The sequence below is a fragment of the Calypte anna genome, chromosome 2 (genome assembly GCF_003957555.1).
Source record: "Calypte anna isolate BGI_N300 chromosome 2, bCalAnn1_v1.p, whole genome shotgun sequence".
In the NCBI taxonomy this organism is placed as follows: Eukaryota; Metazoa; Chordata; class Aves; order Apodiformes; family Trochilidae; genus Calypte; species Calypte anna.
Window position 1 is genome coordinate 66,210,466 of NC_044245.1, and position 12,318 is coordinate 66,222,783.

General features: G+C 43.0%; 1 protein-coding gene and 1 long non-coding RNA gene across 10 annotated transcripts in view; one reads left to right on the plus strand and one right to left on the minus strand.

Annotated features, from left to right (window-relative positions):
- The window catches only part of RREB1 (ras responsive element binding protein 1), a 123,955-nt gene that overhangs the window by 25,831 nt on the left and 85,806 nt on the right, over positions 1-12,318 (minus strand). The window lies entirely within an intron of this gene.
- Positions 546-3,209, plus strand: LOC115597786. Its single transcript, XR_003987163.1, has 3 exons — positions 546-752; positions 1,457-1,576; positions 3,029-3,209. It is a non-coding gene; the product is annotated as an uncharacterized LOC115597786 (long non-coding RNA).

Sequence of the window (12,318 nt, forward strand, 5' to 3'; positions counted from 1 at the left end):
TTTATAGGCTAGGAGTTTTTCACATCTCCCCCTGACTCAGTTCCCCCCATGCTGTCTTCACTCTCCACATCAAGGAAAAGGACATGTGCCTACTCATTAAAAAAACATCCTGCAATTAGAAATTACTTCTGACAAATTCCTGAAACCACTCCCTCCCTGTCCTGTGTCTAACAAACTCCATTGTTGTTCTTTTTATCACTACATAAACTTCCACAGACCTTTTTTATTCCCTGAAAATGAAGAGATAACCAATCACCCACACAGCAATCGGACTCAGTCTCTGAGTGGTGAAAGGAGCAAGTGTGAAGTATATGTAACACAGCCTTTGTTATCAGGGTACCCAGAAGGCTGGGGCATAAATATTATGTGCTGGAGGTTTAATCTGTTTTATCTCCCCTGTCAATTTACTTGCATCCTACCTTTACAATTATTGCCAGCATAGTCCCTGCATTCCATTAAATATGGAACCAATGCCATTTACGAAGCAAATGTTTACTTAAAGAGGTCTGTTAAATATGACAGCAATCTCTGATGGGGGTGGGGAATGCACACACGTAGCACTTCTCCACTGTCAGAATCTACAGCACTCCTCCAGCTCACTTGGCACCACCTATTCCATGAAGCAAAGCTTTCACCTTCAGCAAAAACAAAAACACAGAACCACCAAAACCACTGGAGGAAGGAGGGCCTTAAAGGGTTAGAGCAGTCACCTGAAAAACTTGCAGGCTACTGACATAAATTCTTTTTCAGAGGTGAAGAAAATGCCTTGCATGAAAGCAAGCAGTTCTTCTGGCTTGCTCCTCCAGATACATTACCGAGGGCTGGCAAGCAATGCTCTTGCCCCACCAGGAGCATCACTGGTGGTCTGTGGGGCCAGCTGTTCTGCAGAGAGATGAAGACCCTTACCTCAGGCGGTCATGAGGCAGCTCTGGGGTCCCTGATGTGCCTGGTGTCTCCTGGACCAGCAACCAAATGCAGCAGCTGTACCCCCCTCTGCATGATGGGGCAGGCACAAATACTGTTGACAGGACCACTGGGAGAGCTTGTAGCTGCCCTGGTACCCCCAGGATCTGGGCTGAGCAGGAGCCAGCACTCTTGGGCAAGCAGCCAGCCACACACAAACACAGTGGGGAGGTGAGCCTCATCCATTTTATACTCCCCCACCTCCATTGGCACTGCAACATGCTGATTTTAAGCACTGGTTTGTTTAGGGCTCCTATCAAAAGCTGCACTTGAGAGTAAATCTTTCAGAGCAGAAACCCGTGTGAAAGTCCTTCACAGTACACCTGTACCATCTACTATGCCTCAGGACAGTAAAAATTTGCAATTTAAAAATGGTATTTTCCATGCAAAGGGAACCGCCTTCCATCCCTCAAAACACAAGTACTGTATCTTGGAAAACTTTTATAATGCACAAAATTAAACAATCCTGAACATTTTTCTCTTTCTTCCTTAGACTTCTCTTATTTTCCTCGCTGGGAACCAAGAAGCATCAAAAAGAGAAGCTGGGAACAGGATTAGGCTCTTTTTCCACTTAGTCAAACTGAAGCTTCTGGTTGAAAGAAGAAACATCCTGGTAAATCATATCTGTCATCTCAAGATGCAGGCACTTCAGAGCATATAAATACACTGAACTCTGGCTCTGCACCTTCCCCTTGTGTCACATTTTGCAGCACTGCACTGGAGGGAACCATGGATGTCCTCCCTTTTCTGTAGTCCAGGCACATCTGTGGATGCAGCCGCAGCCTGGGGAGCTGGAATCAAAAAAGCTCTCCCTGGGAGACATTTGGAGCAGCCTCTCTGGGGCAGGCCCCCCAGGCGAGCTGGGCGCTGGCACCTTGTGCTCCTGCTGCTCACCAAGGACGGGGGAGGTCACTGAGAAGCTGCTCCTGATGCCAAGGGGTGCCACCATGCCATTGGCTCAGGAGGCATCTCCAGTTCTGCAGACCTCACTTGGGCTTGTCAGTCTTTCCTACGGATGCAAACTATTTAAAATATATGGCCTGTTTGCCCAAGTGCACGCATGATTTTTATTTCATGTGTGTGTGTTTTGGTTTTGTTGATCTCCCTCCCCCTCACCTCAAGTAAGAAAGGAGTCTGAATTTCTCTCAAATGACATGACTTGAGCTATGAATAAAATTAGCAATGCAGATGCAGATATGGACATGCACCACCTCCAAGAAAAACTTACAGGTATTAAGCTTCAAAACCTAACTAGTTAAGGCAAGCATCACGCTGCATTTTGACTAAGGCTTGTGTTAACTTAAAATGGTGTAAGCTGCCATGCCTAACAATGCATTAACTGGAAGCACTAACTTTTTTAAGGAAGTCTAACCATTTGTCATCAGTACTATTTTCCATCTTTAGGTCATGTCAATGCCCACAGTATTTTTAAATATAAAATCACAGCCTAAGAAGGACAAGAGAAAGGAATACTAGATATACAAACATCTTTTTCATATTGCTTAAATTGCTTTTTCTAAAGTAAGTTATATAATTGTGGAAAGTCTGAAAAGTCCAACGTATCAAGTAAAGCAACATGTGGTAGTACTTTGCTCATTATGAATTTAAAAAAAAAAGCAACAAAAAAATAAAAAACAAAAAAACCCAAGAAGAAACTAAGACACTGAGAAAAAAAACCCTTCCTTAAAATTTCACAAGTCTGCTTGTGTAGTGCCAAGTCAAACACGGATGGTACTGCTGCTGAGAACAGAGATAGGAACAGGTTCTGAGGTTGTCAGCAGAACAGGCAGAGCAATGGCTCAACACCTGAGCAAAGATAAAAGCACTCTACTTGCAAGGTAAGTTTCCAGATGTAGCAAATAAAAGCTGCTGTGTTATCATGTGGCTGGTAGCCTTGGCCATAGTTTTCCATTTTTCTGTAACTACGATGACAGAGCAGAGAGAAAAAGGCTGTTCAGCTCCAAGTACAGAGATTCAAATATTAATAAAAATTAAAAAAACCCTTCTTTTAGCAGCTCAGAGAGCTTTAAAATAAGCTTCATTCTCAATTGCCTTTATGTTTCAGTCATTCATACCTGTACAGTGTGAACATAATGGGCTATGGATTTCTGGCTGGTGAGAAAAGAGAATTGCTGAAACACAAAAGCAGAACCGAAGTGTAGCAGTGTGACAACAGTACAATGACCAGGCCGACCTTGGTACTCAGGCCACATATCACAACAGGCAAGTCTGTTTAATTATTACTACACCAGTGCACCTTTTTAATTGTTTTTGTTGTCTGTTTGTTTGTTTTTTGGTTTGTTTTTTTTTTTTTTTTTTAAATGCAGACAAGATCTCTGTGTAAAAACACACCATTTAAAAGCTTTCTACTAAAATAAGTTAGTATTCTTGAAACCCTTAATGCTAATTAGGATATAAAAGTATTTTAACAGGCTTTAGGATACAGTCAATGCTTTGTGCAGCTTGTTCAAGAGGCAAGCCAGGATTTGCTACACTTACGACAAGGGGCACCCATGCAAGAAAAGTTTACATAAGTGATGCCTGTTGCCTTGCATTACACTCTCCTCTCAGCCAACTCCAATTTGTCAGCAACAGAAAAAGCTTTTTTTTTTCTTCAAGGAAAGGAAGGATATTTTAAAAAGGAAATGCAGAGACAAATTTTGAGAAAAGCTGAGGTCTTAAATTTGATGAAGGGTAATTCAGTCAAACTCTCAATCCCTCTAAATTTTAGATTTTAGTAGTCAAGATGCAAATGCCAAATATTTATATCCATCATCCTGTTACCAGGAAATTAAACAAGCACTATACCACACTACCTGAGACTGGCAGTGTGAAAGGGAAAGTGACATTTAGCATTCTTATACTTCTGAAACTCCACAAGAGGAGACTAAAACCTGAAGTATTCAGCCATGCAGCTCATTAACACTATGTTGGCCATGTTGTAGATGTCAACAAATAAAACCAATGTTAATTTCTAGGCCTTATCTAAAATAAAAAGCTTGGTACTCTCTTTGTTCCTTTCCTGTCTGTGCTCTTTAGCCACTGCCACAAAGAGAAGGAAAACAAAACAAGAATGAAACATATCCTGAGACAGAATTCATGAACACAGTTATGTTATTAAGTCATCTAACTCTTCCCACTGAAATCTCTAGTATGTACCATACATACATTTCTACCTTTGTTGTTAGCATTTTCCTATAGGCCTCACATTATTTGTAGAATCAATGCAACTCCCCTTACGAGCGAAGAAAATCCTATGCTGACCTAAAAATAATACAGCTGGGCAGCAGAGAAAGATGGCTGATTCCCTGCCATTGATTCATGTCTGTACCAGGGCAGGAGCAGGCCCCCAGCCTCCACACCGGTAACATGCACTGCAAAGGAAGCCAACAAGGAGGGGGAGATGGGAGAAAGGATGATTTTAAACTTAAAGGCTTTCACCACCTATGAAAGAAAAACTAGAAGGTTAAAGATATTTTCCCCTTCAGTAAAGGATTCCTTTGCTTCTCTTTCACTTCTTTTGGGGCAAGGCAAAGGGAGTGAGATGAGAGAGTGCAAATTGGTTTCTTCTCCTGTGCAACCCCACCCAGATCCAGATACAAATCTCCTTTTGGATGAAAACCCCTTCCTGGCCTCCACACCCAGGGCCCTGGGAAATAACATCCAACAGCTGCACTAATCTCTCCCACTTGTTGCAGATGAGTGATGGAAAAGCAGCAGTGCTGCGAACGCCACTCCTGCCTCCCTCCCAGGGATCCCTGTGGGTCCTCCCGCTGTCCTGCAATGACCGTTCCTCCCTCCTTCCCCCGCAGCATCACAGCACGTCTGACCCTGAAAGACCTGCTGCTCTCCCACCTCCACCTTGCCCAATGCTATGGTTCAGTGCCAAAATGGCAAGCAGCACAGTAGCACTGCAAGCCAACTCCCTGCTGGGTGTAATTGGCTGCAGAGCCTTCCCTTTCCCAGTGCACAAAGAGGTAAATACAACTCAGGAGAAGTTCAACGCAGGCTGCTTCACCTCCTAAGCAAAGGCGGGACTTCTTAACTCTTCCTCACTCCCACCTCCCCACTGGCTGTCTGACTTTGTTACCAGTGTGTCATGTGGCTCCCTTTAATCCTCTCCCTCAAAGAAGCCACCCTTGGATGCAGCAAAGACTGAAACCACTGCGCCAGCCCTTCTATTAATAGAGGGATGCACAATGCTATGTGCATTCCTACAGCCGCGCCGTGGTCCAGGCGAGAAAAGTATCATGTAAGAGCCAGGGCAGATGCGATATAAACCAGGGTGATGTCGTGCTTCAGAAACTTGTCGGCATGCTGGAGAGCCAGGGTCCATACCAGCATATCATAACTCCCAGAGTCAAGAGTATCTCAAGTGAATTTAACAGCTATACAGTTTAATAAAAAAGGCGTGAGCCATGCTGTGCCATCTTTGAACTTTTCTTCGTGTATGAGCAAAGAAAAACCAGGAAAAAAAGGTTCCCCTTCTTAACGGTGTACTGAATTTCATGTACCAGCAGCACTTCAACAGTGCCAGACTGAAATACCTCTTCCCCAGTGAAACACTATCTTACTCTACCATTTACTTCAACAGTATTAACATGCAACTAAAAAAAAAAGGAAAAATGGGAGATGTCCTGCAGACACTTCCACAAATGACGTAATTCATTTTCTCATAATGACCTTTTTACTTAATAGAAGTTTTAAAAACCAGAAGTGTCAACAAATTGGCTGGACAGAATCACGGCACAAGAGCTGAAGATCAACGTAAATAACAATAAAGGGTTCAATAATAAGGACAAGCATACCTGGGGAAAAAAAAAGCCTGACTAGTACAGTCCTCTACAGCTACCAAAATTGGAAACTGCCCAGCATCCAGAACAGAAGTCATTATTTGTACACACAAACTGAAGTGGACCTTCTGGTATTCTTTCAGGGGAAGAAGAAGAAAGCTCTTCCTGCCTTTAAACACATTTTTCAGATACAGCAGCCAAGTACTTGTGTACTTTTAAAAATAATGGCAAGAGTTAAAATAATCTGTCTACTCTGTTAAAAAGGCAACAGTGATTTTCACAAGTAAGATAAAAAGAAATCTATCTGTAGGCAGTTGTCTATCCTATAGTCATTCACTGATGACAACAGGGGCAGCCAAATCTGGATTGAACACCCTTGCCCTGATCTACATTTACAGGTAAGCTGTGCTCAGCACGCAGACATGACTGCTAACACTAGCAGCAGCCAGCACTTTTGAGAGAGCCTGCACATAAACAAACTCTGGTCATCAGGATCAGGCAGGCATGCCAATAACCTATTCTGGCTTAGCCCTCTTTCCCTTCTGTATTTCCTTTTACGAGAAGCTTTCCTCTGCAGTCAGCTTTGCATTTTACCCACTTTCTATTCTTGCAACCAAGCTAAGATACTCTACACCATGTGACACATCACACAGTTTCACATGAGAGCATCACTCCCTGTGTCCATTCACTAGCTGGTATTTTTACTTAGCTGCTCTGGATTCCCAGTCTCCTTGCACAATGAGCTTCCTGATGTGAGCTGACCACTTCCAGGCTAGCACTGGACTAGTGCTGCTCTTCAGATGTTTCCTGTCTCTCTTTTCTCAACACAAACTTCAGAAAGCATTAAAAACGCAGTTCTGGTCTGCTTTTGCAAGCCAGCACACAGCCAGATGCTCAACCCACTGATTTTAATTCTCCATTTGCACAGTAAAACGATGCATTCACCAGCTTGCTTGTATACCCTATCCTTTGCCTTATCGACATTAAGGCATTGTACCACAGTATATTTTCGGTCCTGGTGTTTACCAGAGATGGATTTCATCATCACCAGCTGCCTCATGGAGTTACCCCTGCACTGAAACTCAGTTCCTAGTCCCTATGAGTGTCAGCAAGACACTGAGCAAGCAGTTGGCAGAGCAGAGCAGAGCAGTAGAGTCAGCTGAATTGGCAATGCCACATAAATGCCCCTTCTATACCTCCATCATTGGCTGTAACATGTCTTGTAGCACTGACTCTGTTAGTAACTCCAGCAGCAGTTTCTACCTAAGTTATCCTTGCTGGTACAGTTTCAAACAATGACTTATAAAGGAAGTACTGAGGCCAAAATATAGCATGCCAAAACCAAGGGTCAAAGAGGTCCATGAATGCATCTATGCTGGAGTGCTCTCCACCTCTCTTGGTACTCTTGGTACTTGGTACAGCTCTGTAGGATAACACAACCTCAGAATTATCCACCTGCATTAAAACAGCACACCATTTCTTATTTTTGAAGTGCTAAAGAGGAATGAGGCTTATCTATGTGCACACCAACAGTTGTGACAGAGATGGAATAGTATGAAATTTCACAGTGCTGCATGGAGACTAGTTGCCATTCATCCTTGAAGTTGCTTCCAGTAACAATAGTCAGCTACTAGGAAAAAACTTCCTCTCCTCACAATGAACTCATTTTTGTCTCACAAGTGATATGAATTTCAAACAACATTTAGTGTTCAAACGCATCCATTCTTTTAAGTTTGCAATGTCACCAACACCCTCTTCCCACTAAAGGCTGACCACGTGTAGAGAACAACATGCTTCACAAAAATGAAGTCAGCAGGATTATTCCCTACTATATAAGGAGAGAAAAAATAGAAAGTGAATTCCTAAAGTTGCTTAAGTAGGCATTGGCAAAAACAGGAATGAAACTTAAGGGGCTTTTTCTGGTGTGTTTTTTCTTTTACATCCTGTACAATGTACTTTCACTCAGTCACATTCCTGCTCTGTACAAAACTTAAGTCTTTTTCTAGTCCTTTCTACTTCTGCTAATGACTGTAATGATATCCCTACACTTTTTCTTGGCTATTTTATCTCCACAATGCCAATGTGCAGAACTGTCGTAAGAACAGTAACTGGGCAATAAACATGCAATATTCTAAGTAGCTGGATTAATTTTTACTCAAAGCCCACTTCCTTTTGTTTTGACTTACACAGGGCTGCTCATGCATTAGCTGGAATGATTTAAGATTGAGACAGGTGTCCCACCACCTGACATCATGTACTGAAAAGTAAGGATGTGCTGGCAAAGGGAGATATCTGGTGACCAGCCTGGCTGAACCACAAGGTGCATGTGCCATCATGTGAAACAATTCAGCCAGAGTCCAGGAGACCATTCCCATGGCATTTAAGCCTTCCGTACCTTCTAGGTCAGGTAACACCTAGACACAATACCATTTTCCACCTGGGAGTATTTTCAGAAACAAGATCTCACAGCAGCTACCCTGGCAAAACTGGAGGCAGATGACAACAGACACCAGTGGTCAGGGTGTCCTGACACTTGCATTCCTGGACTTGAGCTCTTCTGTAGCTGTGCCTGTTACTGATCTAACTGTACAAAACAACAACTTTCCATGGTGGCATTCAACCCCTAGCCAATTTGACTTTACAAGTTTCAGTAAAACGTGGGTAGGCTTTTTTGAAGAACAAGGCAGACTGCAAATGGCTTTTGGTTTTCTTTGTTTGCAAGTACCACAGAAGCACATTACCCTGGGGCTAGAGAACTGCTTTTGCTGTCCTTGTGAAAATATGCCTGGGATTTGGCAAGTTACAAGGTTTAATATATTATATCACTGTTTGGACATGCTCTCTAAGAGGTCAAAAAACTTAATATGCACTGAATCCATTCATGGCAACAGGCATCCACTAGTTCTGGTCACCAGGTCAGCTCAGTGACTGAGGCAAACAGTGCCTTTCACACTCTGCAATGTCTCTTTTATTTCTTCTCTCCTGTAAGAGAGGAAGGCAACTTCTGTAACTACAGGCAATGCCACATGGAACCAAAGGTGATTAAAAAGTTGCCGTAACACTCACTAAGATACAGGCTTTTACCATGTTCAAACTGCTTAAATATCTATACTGAGAAGTGATATTAAAGTATGTCTCTGAGAAATAAGATAAACGGTAATGTTACCACCATCTTCCTCCTCTCCTCAGGAAGATAGACAGACATGAAAGACAGCACGCATGTATCCTTGCTGCTTTGAGGAAGGAAAAATTAAAAAGCCTTTAGCTGTCAGTACAGGCAGTGCTGTAAGAAATCTCCTGGAGGAGAAGGAGAGGAAATATAAACGGTATGATCTGGTTACAGTGAGATCCAACAGAGGAATTTTACAGTGCATGTATTTTTTTAAAAGCCACACGTTTTACTTTAATCCGATTCCATTGTACTTTCCAAAGGAAAGAGGAGAAACCTCACACAGCGCCTCGAGAGGCATCTCCCCAGGAAATCCTCAAGTCTCCTTTGCTTGCACTGCTGATGTTGCTCAGAGCTGTCTGTCAGGCGACCTTTACAAGCACATTACCATGTTTGACAGCAACGCTCTGCCACAAAAGTTTCCAGGGAAGTTACTCCGCTTGGAGAGGTTTCTCATTTTCCCTATTGGCTGCACAGCGTTTCAGTGCTCTGCTAATTATATCAACACTCAGATACAAACTCACCAAAATAGATGGTGTCCTGAGGCCCCAGCTGCAGGGTAACAGACATCTTCTTTAAATAATCCAGGTAGAGAGGTGAGCGGGGTCAGAAAGCACCCCGGGGCCACCTCCTACTGCTAATGGGGACTGCAGACAGCCTTGCTAGGACCAGCTCATGTCACTAATTAGGCTGCAGGTCCTAGGGCTTCAAAAGGGACAGAGACTGACCAGGGAGGGTAATGCCATGAAGGCAATGCAGTGCAACAGCTCATTGTCAGTGGGACAAAGGGCCCTATGTGCTCCCAAGAGCAGGGCAGTTCTTACCGTAATTAGGAGACAAAGATGCACGATTTAGGATTTTACATAATCAAGAGATACTCTCCCAAGAGGGAGCCCCTCTCACACAATCAGTGGATTAAGTATTGTTTATTCTGCGGCAAGTAAACAATAAGGTGCTCCCCTGCTCAGCGCTTTACATGAAAAAAGCAGTAGTGGGGAAGGCAATGAGGGGTGTCATTTCATCTGACTTTGAACAGCTAACCCTGTGATTTGAAGTTGTTCATTTGCCAATATCGGGAAGGGCAGTGGCCCACCCTGTAAATTAGCAGCTCACACACTGATCCAGAGCCGCCAGACAGCCTTACCTCTCTGCTGCTTAGCAGAGGGGGGCCAGGATAGACAGACTCTGGTGGGCAAGAGGCTGTATTTACACAACTACAATGCACTACAATGACGGGATTAAGGGACCAGAAGCAAGCCACAAGAAGCTACTGCACACCCCGGGCACTTCGCTGCTGCTGGGGATGAATCCCTGCATGGTGGTTGGTACCACTGTCAAGGCAAATGTACACTGGTGCATCGCTCCAGAGATGGTGCATGCAATAATTTTTATACTAGCTATTGGGGGAGCAAAAATGAGTCAGATGTTTGCCCTGCGGTTTACAAAGAAAGGCATGGCTAGGCAGATCAAACATCACAGTCTGTGCGGGGCTACCCGAAGTGCTAGCTCCAAACTTACTGTCAGACCCAAAGCATCAGGCTCTGGGATGCACAAGGTCTGATACCTGCCTTACAGAAATCCAGCTCCAGTGACTCTACTTTTACGGGACTGGCTATCTCAAGAGACTGAGGGTGTTCTTCTCACTGCCCTTTGCTTAGAACACCGCTGCTACACTTTTTTGTTTGTTTGAACTTTAAGGAGAGTTCTTCCTCCTTGTCTCCTACAATAAGGAAGCACAAGGATTTGATGAATGCAGTTTACTCCTCCTCCATGAGCTTGCCCATACATACACACATCTCCTGCTCTGATACTCCAGCAAAATATTCTATTTTCTTCATCTCCTTCACACAAAACCCCACCCTAACTGAGAGGAATCATTTCAGTCACATAAACTGAGGACTGAAAATGGCCCACCACATTCAGCCTATCTTGCTGAATCCTACAATATTGCAGAACCCTGGGAACCAGAGGACTACAGCCTCTGACTGCCAAGGATTTTAACCCATTTCTTTCAGGATGAAAGATGAAACTTTTAAGGCGACACCTTAACAGCAGCCTAGACTGCTCTGCTTACTGGAGGATTTTCTGTGAGGCTGGGCCAAGCAGATAGTGTCATTTGACTTGTCTAGACTAGGACAAAAGGTGCGTTTTAAATCAGACAGGCAGAGCAAGTTCCACTTGAATATGTTAGGTGACCAGGCAGAGCTACAGCTTCCTTGTACTGCCCTATCTCCACTGACATGTCTTAAATTGCTAAAGCAAATATCTGACAAACCCCTTTACCATCATCTGCACAAGCCCATGAAGAGTAGCATCCAGGCATCACCCTGAACTCACGCCACAGAGCTTGACAATCACAGCTTTCATTTAGGGGCACGCTGCAGTCTTCATTGCTCAACATAATCAGGGGTAGCAAAACCATTTCAGGAGAGAGAATAGGCAAGTGTCCTAATCCTAGAGAAAGAGCTGCAGGAAGAGGAACAGCACGTTTGCACAGCCAGTGTGTCCTTCTGCCTTGCTGCCAATGACTGCAAAGCTGCGAAGCTAGAAGGGTATCTATTCTGTTATCTTTTATCTATCATGCAAAGCAAGCAAATCCACCTCACAAATCTCCTCCACGGCATATAACTTTGCAAAGAAGTCATCTCTTCAGAGAAGCTTCAAAATGAGGCTAACACCAGGGTAAGCCTAACATGGCAGCTACTTTCTCTAAAGTGCAAAGTGTATGGCAAAATTATCTTCAGTTCCATTTTATGAGTGTTACAGAGCTCTTACCCAAGAACAGCTGTTTCAGTTTTGCTCTATAATGAAAATTTTCTTCATTTACTTCAGAAACAGCAAACTCCATTTAATCAACTACAATTCACTGGACAAAGTTTAAGAAAAAGCTTTCCAAATCTTTTGCCAATAATTACAGCACTTACAATGCCTTAAAAAATTATTTCACAGATATTTACCAAGGTCTTCTAATCTTTTTAGAAATGGAAAATTTAATAGAATTAATCCCATTTAATAGAATGGGATGGCTCTGCTCCATCCCATTCTATTAAGACAGTGTATTCAGTAAAGAGAGTTGACTCGTCAGATACTGAATTATGCATCCCTCTGAATTAAAGAGTCCAATGTCCTACAGTAAGCTAAAAATGCTGACAAGTTTCTAGAAATGGACAGTCTGCTTTACTAAAATAGTAGCTTTTCTTCATGTTTAAACTAAACTTTAAATATCTCTTCTATATCTTCAAGTATCTGGTTCTGCATTTTTCTGTGGTAAAAATCAGTTTCATAAAAGTTTCAGGAGTCCCAGGAACAATTACTTGAACTGAAACACAATACTCAAACACCTTCTCAAAAAATTATTAAATATTTTTTCCTTTTTAAGAGAAGCTGACTTAA